General features: G+C 39.8%; 1 pseudogene; it reads left to right on the forward strand.

Annotated features, from left to right (window-relative positions):
• The first annotated feature begins 5,528 nt into the window (after positions 1–5,528).
• LOC115424795 (pentraxin fusion protein-like) lies at positions 5,529–10,336 on the forward strand (annotated as a pseudogene).
• The last annotated feature ends 4,825 nt before the right edge of the window (positions 10,337–15,161 follow it).

Below are 15,161 nucleotides of genomic sequence, written 5' to 3' on the forward strand. Positions count from 1 at the left end.
CTGACGTCCGTCGGGTTTGGTACCTGACGCAGCCAGCAGGGGGAGGTAGAGCACTCATGTTTTCAGTCTGTCACATTTTACTGCAGGAAATGATGAGAACTGAGCTTGTTTCAACAATTTTAAAAACTTCTGAAGGTTGAATCTACCGCAATGATTAAAAGTACAGCTGAAATCCTCATTTTGTCTGAGTAAACCTGCAGAAAATATTAAAAATGTCTGTTTATTCCAGCTATCTTCTTGCATTTATCAAATTCATGTTTGATTCTACGAAGAAAAGATGCCACTACGTTGAACCGGCTTGACTCGACTCGGGTACCAGGTCCTATTCCTGGAGACCATTTCCAATACAGAATACTACTGACTTTACAGTACCTGGATGTCATAGCAATGTGGCGTGTTACTTCCGTGGCGTCTTTTTCGTAATGGAAATGCAAAAAGGCAGGGACGAGTCGAGTCGAGCTGATACCACCTTGTGGAAACGACGGCAATAGAAAGACGTTCAAGTGAATACTTGCAGTGAAGATGTCGAGAACATGACAGAAAATCTGAAAATGACCTCTTTGGTTGTGTAATGTAATAATTTGAGGTTTGAACAAACAAAACAGAGGATAAACATGAACTTACAGTCAACATGTTGTGAAAAGTATTTGATTAAATTGAATTCATTTCAGAGCAGTAGAGGGTATGCATTTACAGCATGTCCCCACCAGTCAATGCTCCTCTAAGTTGGACTGAGTGGCAAAAACCAACCTCGCTCAACATGATGGAGTGTTGCAGTAAATACAGCAAGAAAAATGTGGAATATGAAATGAAACTAGAAAAGCACTTAGAGAGCGCAGACCTCCGCCAAGGCAGATCACCCCCCCCCATCACCACCAAAATGTAATCATTTGTTCCTTGTGCCAGTATCAACATTTCCTGAAAATTTCATCCAAATCTGTCCATAACTTTTTGAGTTAATAATAATAATAATAATAAACTTTATTTGTATAGCACCTTTCATACAGAAATTGTAGCCCAAAGTGCTTCACATTGATTGAAAAAAAAAATACAATATTAAAATACATTAAGATTTGATTAGAAACACAATAAAATAAAAATAAATATAAAAATAGCGCACATTAAAATATTTGATTATGCATAGAATTTTTGAAGTGCAAGAAATAAGATAAAATTTGAGAGAAATACAATAAAATAAAAATAAAAGCAGCGCACATTAAAATATTTGATTATGCATAGAATTTTTGAAGTGCAAGAAATAAGATGAAATTTGAAATACAATAAAATAAAAAAATAAAAACAGAAATACAATAAAATAAAATAAAATTTAAAAAAAATAACACACATTCCTGGGTACTGAATTGTGACCCCATTTTTATCTCCTTTCAAAGGCTAATGAGAATAAAAATGTTTTTAATTTGGTTTTAAATATATTCAGTGAACTGGCTTCTCTAATGTCTTTTGGAATTGTATTCCATAACTTTGGTGCATAGTTAGTAAAGGCTGCGTCCCCCATTTTCTTTGTAATATTTCTGGGAGTCGCTAGTAAACCTGCGTTTGATGACCTCAGTGTTCTAGTTTGTACATAACTGATCAGTGAGTTTGCAATGTAACTTGGTCCGGTTTCATTTAGAGCTTTATACATGAGGAGTAGTATCTTAAAATCAATTCTGTAGGTTAGCGGTAGCCAGTGCAGGGAAACCAACACTGGAGTAATGTGCTCTCTCTTCTTGGTTTTGGTTAATAACCTAGCTGCAGAGTTCTGAATCAGCTGAAGTCTGTCTGTGCTGCTTTTTGGGAGACCTGTAAGGAGTGCATTACAGTAGTCCAGTCTGCTGGAGATAAAAGCATGGACCAGTTTTTCAGCATCCTTTCAATTTATAACCGGCATTACTTTGGCTATGTTTCTGAGGTGGAAGAATGACGTTTTAGAGAATGACGTTTTAGAGTTCTCTTGCTAACAAACAAACAAACAAACAAACAAACAAACAAACAAACAAACAAACAAACAAACAAACAAACCTGGATGAAAATATAATTCAGGACAACTGGACTCAACATTGATCTGTACGTGCTACCAAAGAACAAGCGGTCCATGAACATTGGCACTTGGCCTGAAATTGCATATCCTTACATCCAGGGTGTAGGGGATCATTGCTCTTTTTACCTGAAACCAACAAATACACATGGTTTCATTAGTACTGACAACCAGGGTCCAAAACTAGGGCAGAGAACCAGCTGATCCAAAGTCCATTTACAACAGACAGTGTACTGACCCAAGTGAATATTTATCTACTTGTACTTTTGATATTTAAGTACAGTTAATATCAAATACTTTATACAACACAGCTACAACTGTTTTGGATGAGCATGGGTACGACTTTATTCTTGTAAGTTCTGATATTTTCCCACCTGTTTTTAAATTATGACATTATTCTTGTAATATTATGGCTTTATTCTTGGAATATGATGACATTAATCTCATAAAACTATGCCATTATTTTTTGTTAAATTATGAGTTTTTCTGTGACTTTATTTTCATAATATTACAGCTATATTCTTGAATTATTACAACTTTATTCTCGTAAAATAGTGACTCTTTTTGTATTCAGCTTTATTTTCATAAAATTACGGATTTTATCTGCATATTTTATGACTTCATTCTCTTAGTGACAAGTGTTTTTATTTTCTTATGTGGCCCTAATATGCCACCGTAGCTTTGTGCCCGAGTACCCCCTTATTTGTAAAACTGGGTCAGCCTCAGTTTAAGTTAGTTTATAGATCATGTAGGAGCACAAGGTTCAGAAACGCACAAATGAAGACAAAAACCATGAAAGATGCTAATGAGCTTTACTAAGAAGTAACAATATGTAATTCAAGGTATGATTTTACCCATAAATACAGCATAAATTAATGTTATCTGACATGAAATGGGATCCACAAATCCAGGCAATAAAACCATCTGCTTCTCTTTTCTTTGGCTTTCGGTACCCTATAAGACGATAGCTCCAACTGCTTTTCAAACCTGTTCGTACAATCAGTTGTACAACAGCTCTTCCCCATTTTTATTGAATATTGTTTTTAAGTTTAAACAGTATTGCAGCCAAACCTGTCACTCATCTCCATCTTTCTGCCACTCGGTGGGCGTAACCGTGGTGACTTCCGCTAGTTGTGAGGTCACGTGCATACTGAGTTTCTGACTTTATGCTTTTTTTTTTTATGAAGTCTTTGGATACCACTAAGAGTTTTATCAAGGACTTACTTAAGTCCATCAGTATTTATTAAAAACATTCAGTTTAATTTTAGGAAAAAAATACCTGCATTGTACTGTTTTTCTTGTATAATTTCCAACTGCATAATTAAATCACAAAAAGGTAGTTTTTAAGTTTGATGACCTTAAACAAACTGTTTTCAGTTTGTACCAGGTCTTATACCATGTCTTTGCTGTAAAAACCATTGTCTGGATGGAGCATATACTGATCAAAAACCTGTTGATTCTTTTCACACTGATGTTTTTTTTCCAGATGTTCAAGCTGTTCATTCCGTAGACACTCATGCAGTCCCGTACTATCACCGATGCAGGCTTTGGACCTAAACACTGAGAACAAGTCGGTCCCTCCACCCATGGAAAATCTGATTCTGAGGTCAGACCGATCAGAATATTTCACATTGTGATTGGTCTGACCTCAGATCAGTTTTCCACTTTGCCTCAGTCCATTTTAATGAGCTTTGGTCCAGAGAAGACGGCAGTGTTTCTGGATCATGTTCACATTTGGCTTCTTCTTCACTTGACAGAGTTTTAACCTGTATTTGTAGATGTCACAATTGTTTCTGGAAGTGTTCCTCCATGTTTCATCACAGAATCATGTCTGGTTTTAATGCAGTGTGGCCTGAGGACCTGAAGATCACCCACAGTGTTGATGTTCTTGACCCTTTTCTACAGATTTTTTTAATCTTTACATCACATTAACCCATAAAAACCCAAACATCCACCGTCGACCAGAAGCATTTACTGATCTAAACTGTTGATCCACTAATCCTATTAATACATGTAAATAATTGGTGTAAAATGCAGTTTGTCATTTTTTCATGGTCATCAGTTATGACCCATTTGGACGTTCAGAGGCTTTGTAGTGAACGTGGAAACACTGTCATCTTCTACAGCATTGATTCGCCAGTAAAACCCATGGAGTTTGACCAATGACAGTGGATGGACACACTTGAATTATGTTCAGTTAATGATATATTTTACTGAAAAAGTCACTTTTTCTTCATTTTTTCTGTTTTTGAAAGAATAACCTTTGAATTTAATCTGAGCTTTTATGAACATCTTCATGAACAGTCAATTAAACATAGGAAAATCGATGATTTTCACTGGAAAAAAATGCAATATTCAGAGGATATATTATAATAAATGGTGATAAATCACTTAGGAAAGGTTAAATAGAGAAAAAAATTCATTTGGGAACTGCCACAAAAGTCACACTGGGTCCTTATGGGTTAAGTACTGGCGCAAGGTATCATATTCTATAAGGGCATTAGATAGATGATGTTACTGTTTACTTTACATCTAAATGAACATCAAAACTGGACCCAAAACATGTTAGCGAGAAACATCGATACACTGTGTTCTATTATTATTGTACTTTTTAATTCTTTTTGCATTTTTACATTTACTGTCTGACCAGAGCACCTGAACATTGTTTGTTGTTTTTAACAATGTTTTTAAACAATGACAATAAAGTTTTTATCTTATCTTATCTTAGCTTTCACTACCCAAATTCTAAAGAAGAGTGGGATGTTATGTAAAACGTAAATAAAAACACTGACAATACTTATAATCAGATATTTCCCTAACTTGTTTGTTCTCAGTTACATCACTTGCAATGAACAAATACAGCCCAGATACTACAAATATGCTGTACATTCTATTCCTCACATTTTCTCAAAAGACATGTTAGATTATTATCTGAATGCATTTCAAAAGCATCTCAATTATTTTTGCAGAATTGTATGCCTTGCCAACAAAACAATGATGAATAAAGAGGATTCTATTGTGACTATATCAGTGAATATTATACACAACTAGAAATAAAGGAGATGGCAGGACAAAAGCCACATAGCCTAAAACTGTAACAAGATGTAATGTAATGAAAATACAAAACATATAACAAGGTGAAAATGCATATATCCTACTTTTAATACCAAACCTATTGTACATAATAATTTCCCACCTTTCCATAGACTTTGATCCATTCGATTGCAGGAGAAAAACAAACACATTTCTTAATATGTGGACTCTGGCTCTTGTTTTGTTTGTCAGTATCATTCTGAAATCATTATGTAAACAGTTGAAAGACTTTTAAAGCGTCTGGGTCAGATGTTGAGTTTCTCCTACTGCTGAACAGTACGTATACACCTTTATGTCTTTGTAATTATATCTCTAAAACTTACATGTATTAAATGCATGGAAAAAATGTGGAATAATCAAATATTTTCACCATGTTGTGCAGGTTTATTCAGACAGAATGAGGCTCTCTGTGGTCGTTTTCCTCGTTGCCATCTCTGGGGCGCTGGCTGGTAATACTGGATGTTTACATTGTCTTTAAATGGAGAATACTGACTTTTTCTCAGAATACTAACTTTAATCTCAGAATTCTGACTTTTTTCAGAATAATTCTTTAAAAAGTCAGAATTCTGAGACTGCAGACTTCTTAGAAAAAAAGTCCAAAAGTCAGAATTCAGAGAAAAAAGTCCACTGTTAATGCTGGATGTCTATATTGTCTTTAAATGGAGAATTCAGACTTTTTTCTCAGAATTCTGACTTTAATCATAGAATTCTGACTTTTTTTTTTTTCCCGCAGGATTCTGACTTTAATCTCAGAATTCTGACTTTATTCTCAGCATAATTTTTTTTTAAAAAGTCAGAATTATGAGATTAAAGTCAGATGAGAAAAAAAAAAAGTCAAAGTCAAAGAAGAGGAAAAAAAGTCAAAATTCTGACTTTTTTCCTCAGAATTCTGACTTTAATTTCAGAATTCTGACATTTTTCTCTGAATTCTGACTTTTTTCTCAGAATAATCATTTAAAAAGTCAGAATTCTGACTTTAATCTCAGAATTCTCACTTTTTTCTCAGAATAATAATAAAAAAATATATATTGGACCTTATTATTATTTTTATTTTCCAGTGGCCTTAATCTTCTTCTCTAAAAAATAGTGGAAATAATTCAATACAAAAATTTGAATACATGGTGACTCCATGAAAAAAACACCCTGACATTTAAAGGGTTACAATATTTAAAAATGAATAGCATTTGATATTGATAATTGAAGACCCTGGAGCTAAAAGTACTGACGTCACAAAAAAGTCTGTTAAAAATATTTATAGAGTGGACTTGGCTAAACAAATACAAAATGTTTATATGCTCAACTTGAATTGTCGAAAAGTGTGACTTAAGCACCACGGTCTTCATTTAGGTCAAATGTAGGGGGAAAATTAGCTCAGTGCAAGTAGATTATAAGATTAACATATATGTTTTAAAGCTACCATATGAAAAGCATGTTTTTTGTCCTTATCGGTATGGGTGTGACTAATATTAGACCCAGCCCTAAAGGATGGCATTAAAATGGACAAACCCTTGCTGTCATCCTACAGACAGATCCCTGATCTTTCCATCTGAGACCGACAACTCGTATGTGGAGCTGACCCCGAAGCGACCTTTGAACCTGCAGGCCTTCACCCTGTGCATGCGCGTGGCCACCGAGCTCAGCGGCAACCGTGAGATCATCCTGTTCGCCTACCGGACCACAAACGCAGATGAGCCTGAACTTTGTGGCGGGAGGCGGACGGCAGGTGACCCTTTAGCCCACAGGTGTCAAACATGCGGCCTGGGGGCCAAAACTGGCCCGCCAAAGGTTCCAGTCTGGCCCGCGGGATGAATTTACAAAGTGCAAGTTAGGGCATCAAACTCAAAAATAATATTATAATAACCAATAAATAATGACAACACCATTTTTTTTCTCTTTGTTTTAGTGCAAAAAACTTAAATTATGAAAATGTTTACATGAACAAACTATCCTTTAACAATAAAATGTGAATAACCTGAACAACTATGAACAACCTGAAATGTCTAAAGAAAATTAAGTGCAATTTTAACAATATTCTGCCTGTTACGGAATGTCTTGTGCCTTGTAGATCTGATCTGGAATGCATATGTATAAATGACAAGTCAAGGCATAATATTGATCAAATTGTACTTATATGTCTTAAGAAATTTCATTTTTTTCCAGGTTATTCACACCCTTTTTTTTGGATAGTTTGTAAACATAAATATTGGCATAACTGACTGTCATTTTTTGCACTAAAAAAATTTGGAGCTGTCATTATTTATTGGCTATCATCCTATGATTTTACTGGTCCTGCCCACTTCAGATCAAATTGGGCTGAATGTGGCCCCCAAAAGAAAATGAGTTTGACAGCCCTGCTTTAGCCTGACCATTAAACAGATACTGAATACTTGTAAAGAAAAGTACTGATTCATTACACTGAAAGTTAAAGTTTGTTTATGTAGGCCACAGGTGTCAAACATGTGGCCCGGGGACCAAATCCGGCCCACCAAAGGGTCCAGTTTGGCCCCTGGGATGTTTTTGCCAAGTGCAAAAATTCCACAGTCTTGAATTGAATTAAGCAAAAAAAAAAAAAAAAAAAGAAAATTAGCTTGAATTAAGGAAAAAAATCTTGAATTAAGCCAAAATAAAAATCTTCAATTAAATCTATACCTACCGATGTGGCATTTCTCACAGCACTTAGTAAAAGTTTGAACATGAACAACCCGCCTCCCTCCAAAGCCCCGCCCACTTCCCCTTGCCTGAGCTCTGATGCTCACCTCCTCTAACCTGATGCGCGCGGAGGAAGGTCCGGTCCGGAGGCAGGCCCGGTCCACTTCTGTGTGTCCGCAGACCCCTCCCTCAATAATCAGATGCATCATCCACCTGCCGCGGGCCCGCGGACCCTGTTCCATCAGTAGACCCTGTATTTAAGGGTCTGGTCTGTGCGGTACTGGGTCAGGGTCTTCACTGCACCACGGAGATGAGGTGCCCAGGCGACGGGCGCGCGCACTGTGAACGCGTGGCCTCCGCGAATTTTTCCGTGGACATTTGAGGTTTCATAGTCCATACATTTATCATCCTACATAATCCTACACTGTGTGACACCATGTACATGTACCTGTATGAGTCCCACCGTCATAAAAGCTGAGCTTTGTGCAGACCTGTTCAGTCCAGTACAGCTGACTTCCGGACTTTTATCTCCATCCTTCATTCATCGGACTCCTGTTTGTTCTCCTAAGTTGTTGTTTCTGTTCATAAATCCGTTTATTCCCTTCCACATGAACATTTGAGTTCTGTCCATACACATCCTAGAAAGACTGTGGTCAGTAACAGGAGGAGCAGCGCGAGTGATGCGTCAGATTCAGAGGTACCTGTATAGGATGTGGAGACGGCGATAATGGACTGGATGCTGGACGGCCGTAATGGATGATTGACAAGAGGCTCAGCCAGGTTCGGCCAATTATTTTATTCGGACCGAATAAAATGATTGGTCAGACTTTTATCAGAAATATAGGAGAATTAAACATTTTTGAGTTTCAATATCTGGTGGATTTCTTTTACATTTTAGTTTAACACACGCTTATTAGGAGCATTTTAAGATGACAAAAGAAAAGTGTAAAAATGCCACATCATACAGTATAGCTTTAAGTAAAAAAAAATAAATAAAAAATTCAGTTAAGCCAAACAAAAAAAAATCTTCAATTAAGTAAAAAAAAATCTTGAATTAAGCCAAAAAAATCTCAAATTTTGCAAAAAATCTTGAATTAAGCCAAAAAATCTTCTATTAAGTAAAAAAAAATCTTGAATTAAGCCAAAAAAGAATCTTCAATTAAGTAAAAAAAAAAGTCTCCAGTTAAGCCAAAAAAATCTCAAATTTAGCAAAAAATCTTCAATTAAGCCAAAAAAATCTATCTTCAATCGAGTAAAAAAAAATCTTGAATTAAGCAAAAAAAAAAAAAAATCTTCAATTAAGCCAAAAAAAATCTTCAATTGAGTAAAAAAAAAAAAAAAATCTTGAAATGAGCCCAAAAAAAAAAAAAAAAAATCTTCAATTAAGTAAAAAAAAAAATCTTGAATTAAGAAAAAAAAAAAATCTTCAATTAACTAAAAAAGTCTTCAATTAAGCCAAAAAAAAAAAAATTCTAGAATTAACAACTATTTTTTTTCCTTTGTTTTAGTGCAAAAAATAACATTAAATTATGAAAATATTTACATTTACAAACTATCCTGAAACAATTAAATGTGAATAACCTAAACAAATATGAACAACCTGAAATGTCTAAAAGAAAATTAAGCACAATTTTAACGATTTTTAAGTGTTTAGTGTCTTTGTAGATCTGATCCATAATGCACATGTAGAAATGATAAGTTGAGGAATAATATTGTTAAAATTGCACTAAATTTTCTTATGTTTTTTAATTTCAGTTTTTTCAGGGTTTTTTTTTTTTTTTTTTTTTTTTTTTTTTTTTGGTAGTTTATAAAAGTAAGTATTTTCATAATGTAATGGGTTTTTTTTTACACTAAAACAAAGACAAAAATTTGGAGTTGTCATTATTTATAGGTTATTATGTTATTATTTTACTGGTCCGGCCCACTTCAGATCAAATTTAGCTGAATACGGCCTCTGAACTAAAATGAGTTTGACACCCCTGATGTAGGCGGTGCTGCAAGATAGATTTAGACACATTGAGCTAAACTTCTAAAAATTCAGAAATCAGATAATGATCGGAGTATTAGTGTGTATATAAACAGACTCAATGAATAGACAGTAGATATCTGCGTTGTTCTGACTCACATTAACTCCATATGTGCATTTCCAGATTGTCCCTGTACCTGAGTGCGAGTTCAGGTGCTACCTTCCAAGTCCCTGACCTCGGAGCCCTTCAGTCCCACCTGTGTTTTACCTGGGATTCTGGGTCAGGTGCAACCGCCCTCTTCATGAACGGGAAGAAGAGTCTGACCAAGATCTACAGGAAGAACCACAACGTGAGTTCTGGAGGCAAGACCATCCTGGGACAAGACCCTGACTCACTTCTGGGGGATTTTGAGGCCGACCAGAGTTTTGTTGGAGAGATTAATGATGTGAATATGTGGAGCTCAGTCCTCTCAGATCGAACCATCCAGGACATGTTTTCAGGGATGAGGGTTCCAAGACCAGATGTGTTAGACTGGAAAACCACCCAGCTGCAAAAACATGGAGGGGCTGAGATACTTACCACTGAGTAGTAGCTTTAACACATTTTGCACATTCTATATTTTCTAAAAATGCTGAGATAATTTAAAATGTTTAATGATTTGTGGATGTAAATGCCATTAACGCTTCAAATTAAAACCATTTTCTGTCCAATAAAAGCTGGATTTTGAATGAATTAAATGGGCCTAATAGACCTAGAACTGTCTCCTGTTATTTGTTTCCTGTATATTTTTTTTTTTCTCCATCAGTTTGTTTCAAGGGTCACACAGCCTCACATTCAGGTAGAACCCATAGCAGGAACCATAACATCAGAGTTTTTAAGACAAGAGTTTGTGTTTTGTTATGTTAGCTTTAATAGAGTCCCAAGTGATCATATTTAGACATAAAGGCGTAGAGCCCATGGGTAAACTAATGCTAAACACTAGCTTACTTACAAAAACTGTCAATTCCATCAAGCACTGAGTAACAAACTGATTTTCCGTCTTTTGAGTCGAACATATAAACCCTGAAAGGCAGAATCAAATATATACTCTACTGTAAAACAACTGCTGAACCACTAATCATATCAATGTGCTTGTAAAGTCAGGTCAAATGGAATTTATCTGCTTCTTGTCTCATTTGGATCTTCACAGGCTCTGTAGTGAATGTGCACTTTTTTTTTTTTTTTTCCTTTATGGGCTCAGCTGGCTGACAGGCAGCTGTCTGTACCGATAAGGCAGCAACAGACACCAACTGTACTCCCAGTCATCATTGCCCATTTTTCTAACACCTTTGCTTGTGTATCCTCTTTTATTTGGACATTTTACCAGGGAGTATCTCACACTACTTTTTTTTTTTTTTTCCTACTTGTCTTGTCCAGCGTTCTAACAGCAGAATGGTAGTCTGGTTCCTTTTGGTGCTGAACAAATTTGATTTGCCAAGTGTAACTTCATAAAGTATATGAAGCGCCCTTTGATATTCTACTATGTTTATTATGAGTTTTGTTGAACCACATTTCGATGCCGGACCTGACATGCGGGGTGGGGGTGGGGGGGTAGAAGAAGGGGAGAGAACAAGAGAGAAGAAGGTGGCGAAGACCCTCACAAGAAAATATCAACAATACAAACAGCAACAACCATGGAGACAATTATAATGGTGACAATAACTACAACCAGAACTGCGTAAACTGGGCAGAAGAGAAAAAAAACAAACAAAACAAACAAAACTACAAAAAAAGCCAAAACAAAACACAACAATGAGATGCATAAGACCTATGAAATGAAGAATATAAGAAAACATGAACAAAATATCGTATACCACGTTCGCACAAATAATACCTATAACAAATAATACCAGAAACAAATCCACACAACATCAGTTGTTCACATTCATCTGCTGTGACAGAGTGAACCAGGCAAACAGACTGAGGTGAAGAACACAGGCATGCAACCGCACTCCCTCCAAGGATCAGGGACCGACCCAGAGGGCCCCAAGGCCCGGCCATCCAGCAGACACCACAGAGAGGGGGGATCCAGCCCCCCCCCCCCCGAGAGGCAACAGTGTGCCCGCCCCGAAGATGGTCGAGGGAGGCCCCCACCAGAGGCCCCACTGCAGCCGAGCACAGGCCCCAGGAGGGCAGGGACGCTAGCCGCCCCCCCCCTCCGCCGGGGGCCGGCCACCCAGGGGCAGGCAAGGCGCCGGTCCCCGAGCCCCACGAGCCCAGGAGCCACCCGTCTCCCCGGGCAGGGGTCCCACCCAGCACACCGGGCGGCCAGGCCGGCCCAAACCGCCACCCGCTGCAGGCCAGTGTGCACCCCGATGCCACAGCCAAGCGCCCTGGGGGCCCGGAGGCCCACCTCCCCATCCCACCAAGCCCAACCCCCAAACCCCACACACACCCCAGTCCCCCACTCACCCACACAAGCATATGTACACACACCCACTGACTCCCAGACATACACACCACCCATCCCACATGTTCGACCATTCACACACACACACACACACACACACACACACACACACACACACGCACACCCACAAACACCTCCACCCATGCCCATACACCCACATGCACGCCCACACACATCTACATGTACACACATACCCACACATGTACCCACATCCATCAACAGCCCCTCCCACCCACCTGCACACACCAGACACGCGTATCTGGAATGCTGCCCCCCCCAGCAGCGAGCAGCACCGTGAGTCTCCCCAAGGCGTGGCACCCGAGCGCAGCCCCAGCACCAACCGCAGCCCAGGGAGGCAACACCAGCCGCCAGGAACCCCACCGCGGTCCACCACCCCACCAGCAACTGCCACACCCCGATGCCCGAATACACACATCTTTCCCGGTCCCAACACGACCTGCGGCGGGCAAGAGAGCAGCCAGCCCAGCGCCGCCCCCCCCTCCCCCCGACCACAATCCCCATGCACACATCATTCATCAGAGGACGGCAACCCACCCGGCAATGCAGCCAGGTGAGCCCCAAGCCAATGTTCCAGCCCCCCTCCCCCGGGGCCCCCCGCCCCAGACGGCATCCAGGAAACAGGGGTGTGGGAAGACCCCCCCCTCCCCCTCGCCTCCCCACCTATCAGTGTTTTGAAGTGTGAGGTTTGTATGCAAGCAATTAAAATTGAGGAGCATAACTGCGCATCACTGAGGGCGACACCACACAGGCAGCCTCACCCACCGGCACGGCACCGCCCACCAGGCGCCACGCAGCCCGCCCCCCAAAAGTGAATGTGTGGTGTTAGTGTTTCTGTGTGTTGTGCTGTGGGTGGGTGTAATTAAAATTGAAGAGTTAGCCACCCCAGGGTACCACAGAGGGAGGCCGTTTTAGTGACCCCCCCTGCCGTACCCCCTCAGGATGTGCACCCTCCCCAAGACCCTACGTGCTTTGCGTGAGGGGGGTGGGGAGGCGAGGGGTTGGGGATAGTATGACTGGGAGGAAGTTTCCTCCCAGAAGACGAGCCAGCCGGCATTCGGCACCCCCGTTCCCCAGTACCCGTCCCCAGGCAGGGGCCGCCAAGGAGCGGGGTAGCCCAGAGACCCCGGGCACCCAACGACCGCAGCCAGAAAGCCACCACCCCCCCTGAGGCCACTCACGCACTCAGTCATCCTATGCAGCAGAGGGAGCACGGACCTGGGACCAGCCGCCCCAAAGCCCCCCAAACAAGCGCGGGGACCCACCACACTCCACACCTCCCCAGTCTTACATGCACTAGGCATGCAGCGATCACCGGCACAGTGCCACCCCGCAGCACGAGACCCAGCGACCAGCGCCCCCGCCCCAGGTCCCAGTCGCCACCACGGCCGCACCCCACCACCGCACCCCGAGAGAACCCCCAGCGACGCCCCCCACCCCCCACAGGGGCCACAACCCCCCAGGCACCCCTGCAGTCCCCCTCCCCCACCGCCACCACACCACAACCCTCTCTCATTCACCAAACATACATGTACATCCACACCCACACACCTGCTCCATCAGCTCCCCCACACGCCCGCACACACAGACTTGCACGCACAATCCCTCATTCATACTCTAATGCACACATGAGCACTCGTTCACACACACCAACACACACCGACACACCCACCCCTACACACAAACGTGTGCACACACACACACTCACACACATTCTCTCTCTCTCTCTCTCTCACACACACACACACACACACACACACACACACACACATGTGTACATTATTTATAACATTTCATTTGTGTCACTGTTTGCATTCAGTCAGTTGATAATACAACTCTTTATGGGCACATGTGTATAGTCAGTTAATGAATATAAATAAACACCCTGAAAAACAACATCAGAATATAAGGTTTCAAGTTGCTTATGTGGACAAAAAAATTACTTGAAAGCTGAAAACATGAAATTTCTTTAAAAAAACAAACAAACAAACAAAAAACGCAAACTTCAGTATCAGCTGCATATATGCCCATTGAAAAAAAACAATTTTTTAATCCAATGCAAATGTATTAAAGAACCATATATGTGTACTACTGAGCATTGTGTTTCATGGAGTGGACGATATGATGACTAGTTGCCTAAAAGTATTGTAATGGTGAAAAAAGTCAGGTGCAATAGATCACGTGATGGAATGGTATATGCTTATACTTCTCATCCCACCACAATCCAATTCACTCTGTCCGGATGGTGTGATTTATCTGGATGTTTTTGTTTTTTTTTTGTCTTTTATTTGAACAATGACAAGCTAGAATGAAAACAAGCTGAAATGAAATAGGAGTAATGAGGCTATTTTTAAAATATAAGGGGTAAAAGTAAAAAGTTGGCTGAAAAATCTATAAATGTATAGATGACAAAAACTTCAACTTAAGTAAGGTAACAAAGTATTTGTACTTTGTTACTTGACACCTCTGATGGCTTCATAGTAGAAGAGTCCTGGTCCTGAACTGGCCCAAAGTCCAGACCTGTAACAAACTGAAAACAGTTTGTTAAAGGTCATCAAACTTAAAAACTACATTTTTTGTGATTTAATTTTGCCGTTTTTAAGAGAAACAGTGCAATGCAGGTATTTTCCTAAAATTAAGCTGAATGTTTTAGTAAATACTGAGGGACTTGAGTAAACTTTGATAAAACATTTAGAGGTATCCAAAGACTTCATAAAAGAAGCATGAAATTAGAAAATCCCAAATGGACCAATTGCTTGGAAATGAATTTGATTTTAACCAAATACTTCTCACATGTTGACTGAAAGTTAATGTTTATCCTCTGTTTTGTTTGTTCAAACCTTGAATCATTTCGCTATATGACCAGAGGTCGTGCTCAAATTTTCTGTCGTGTTTTCTACATCTTCACTGTAAGTATTCACTTTAATGTCTTTCTATGAAACCTTTT

This window comes from Sphaeramia orbicularis, chromosome 8 (genome assembly GCF_902148855.1).
Source record: "Sphaeramia orbicularis chromosome 8, fSphaOr1.1, whole genome shotgun sequence".
Classification (NCBI taxonomy): Eukaryota; Metazoa; Chordata; class Actinopteri; order Kurtiformes; family Apogonidae; genus Sphaeramia; species Sphaeramia orbicularis.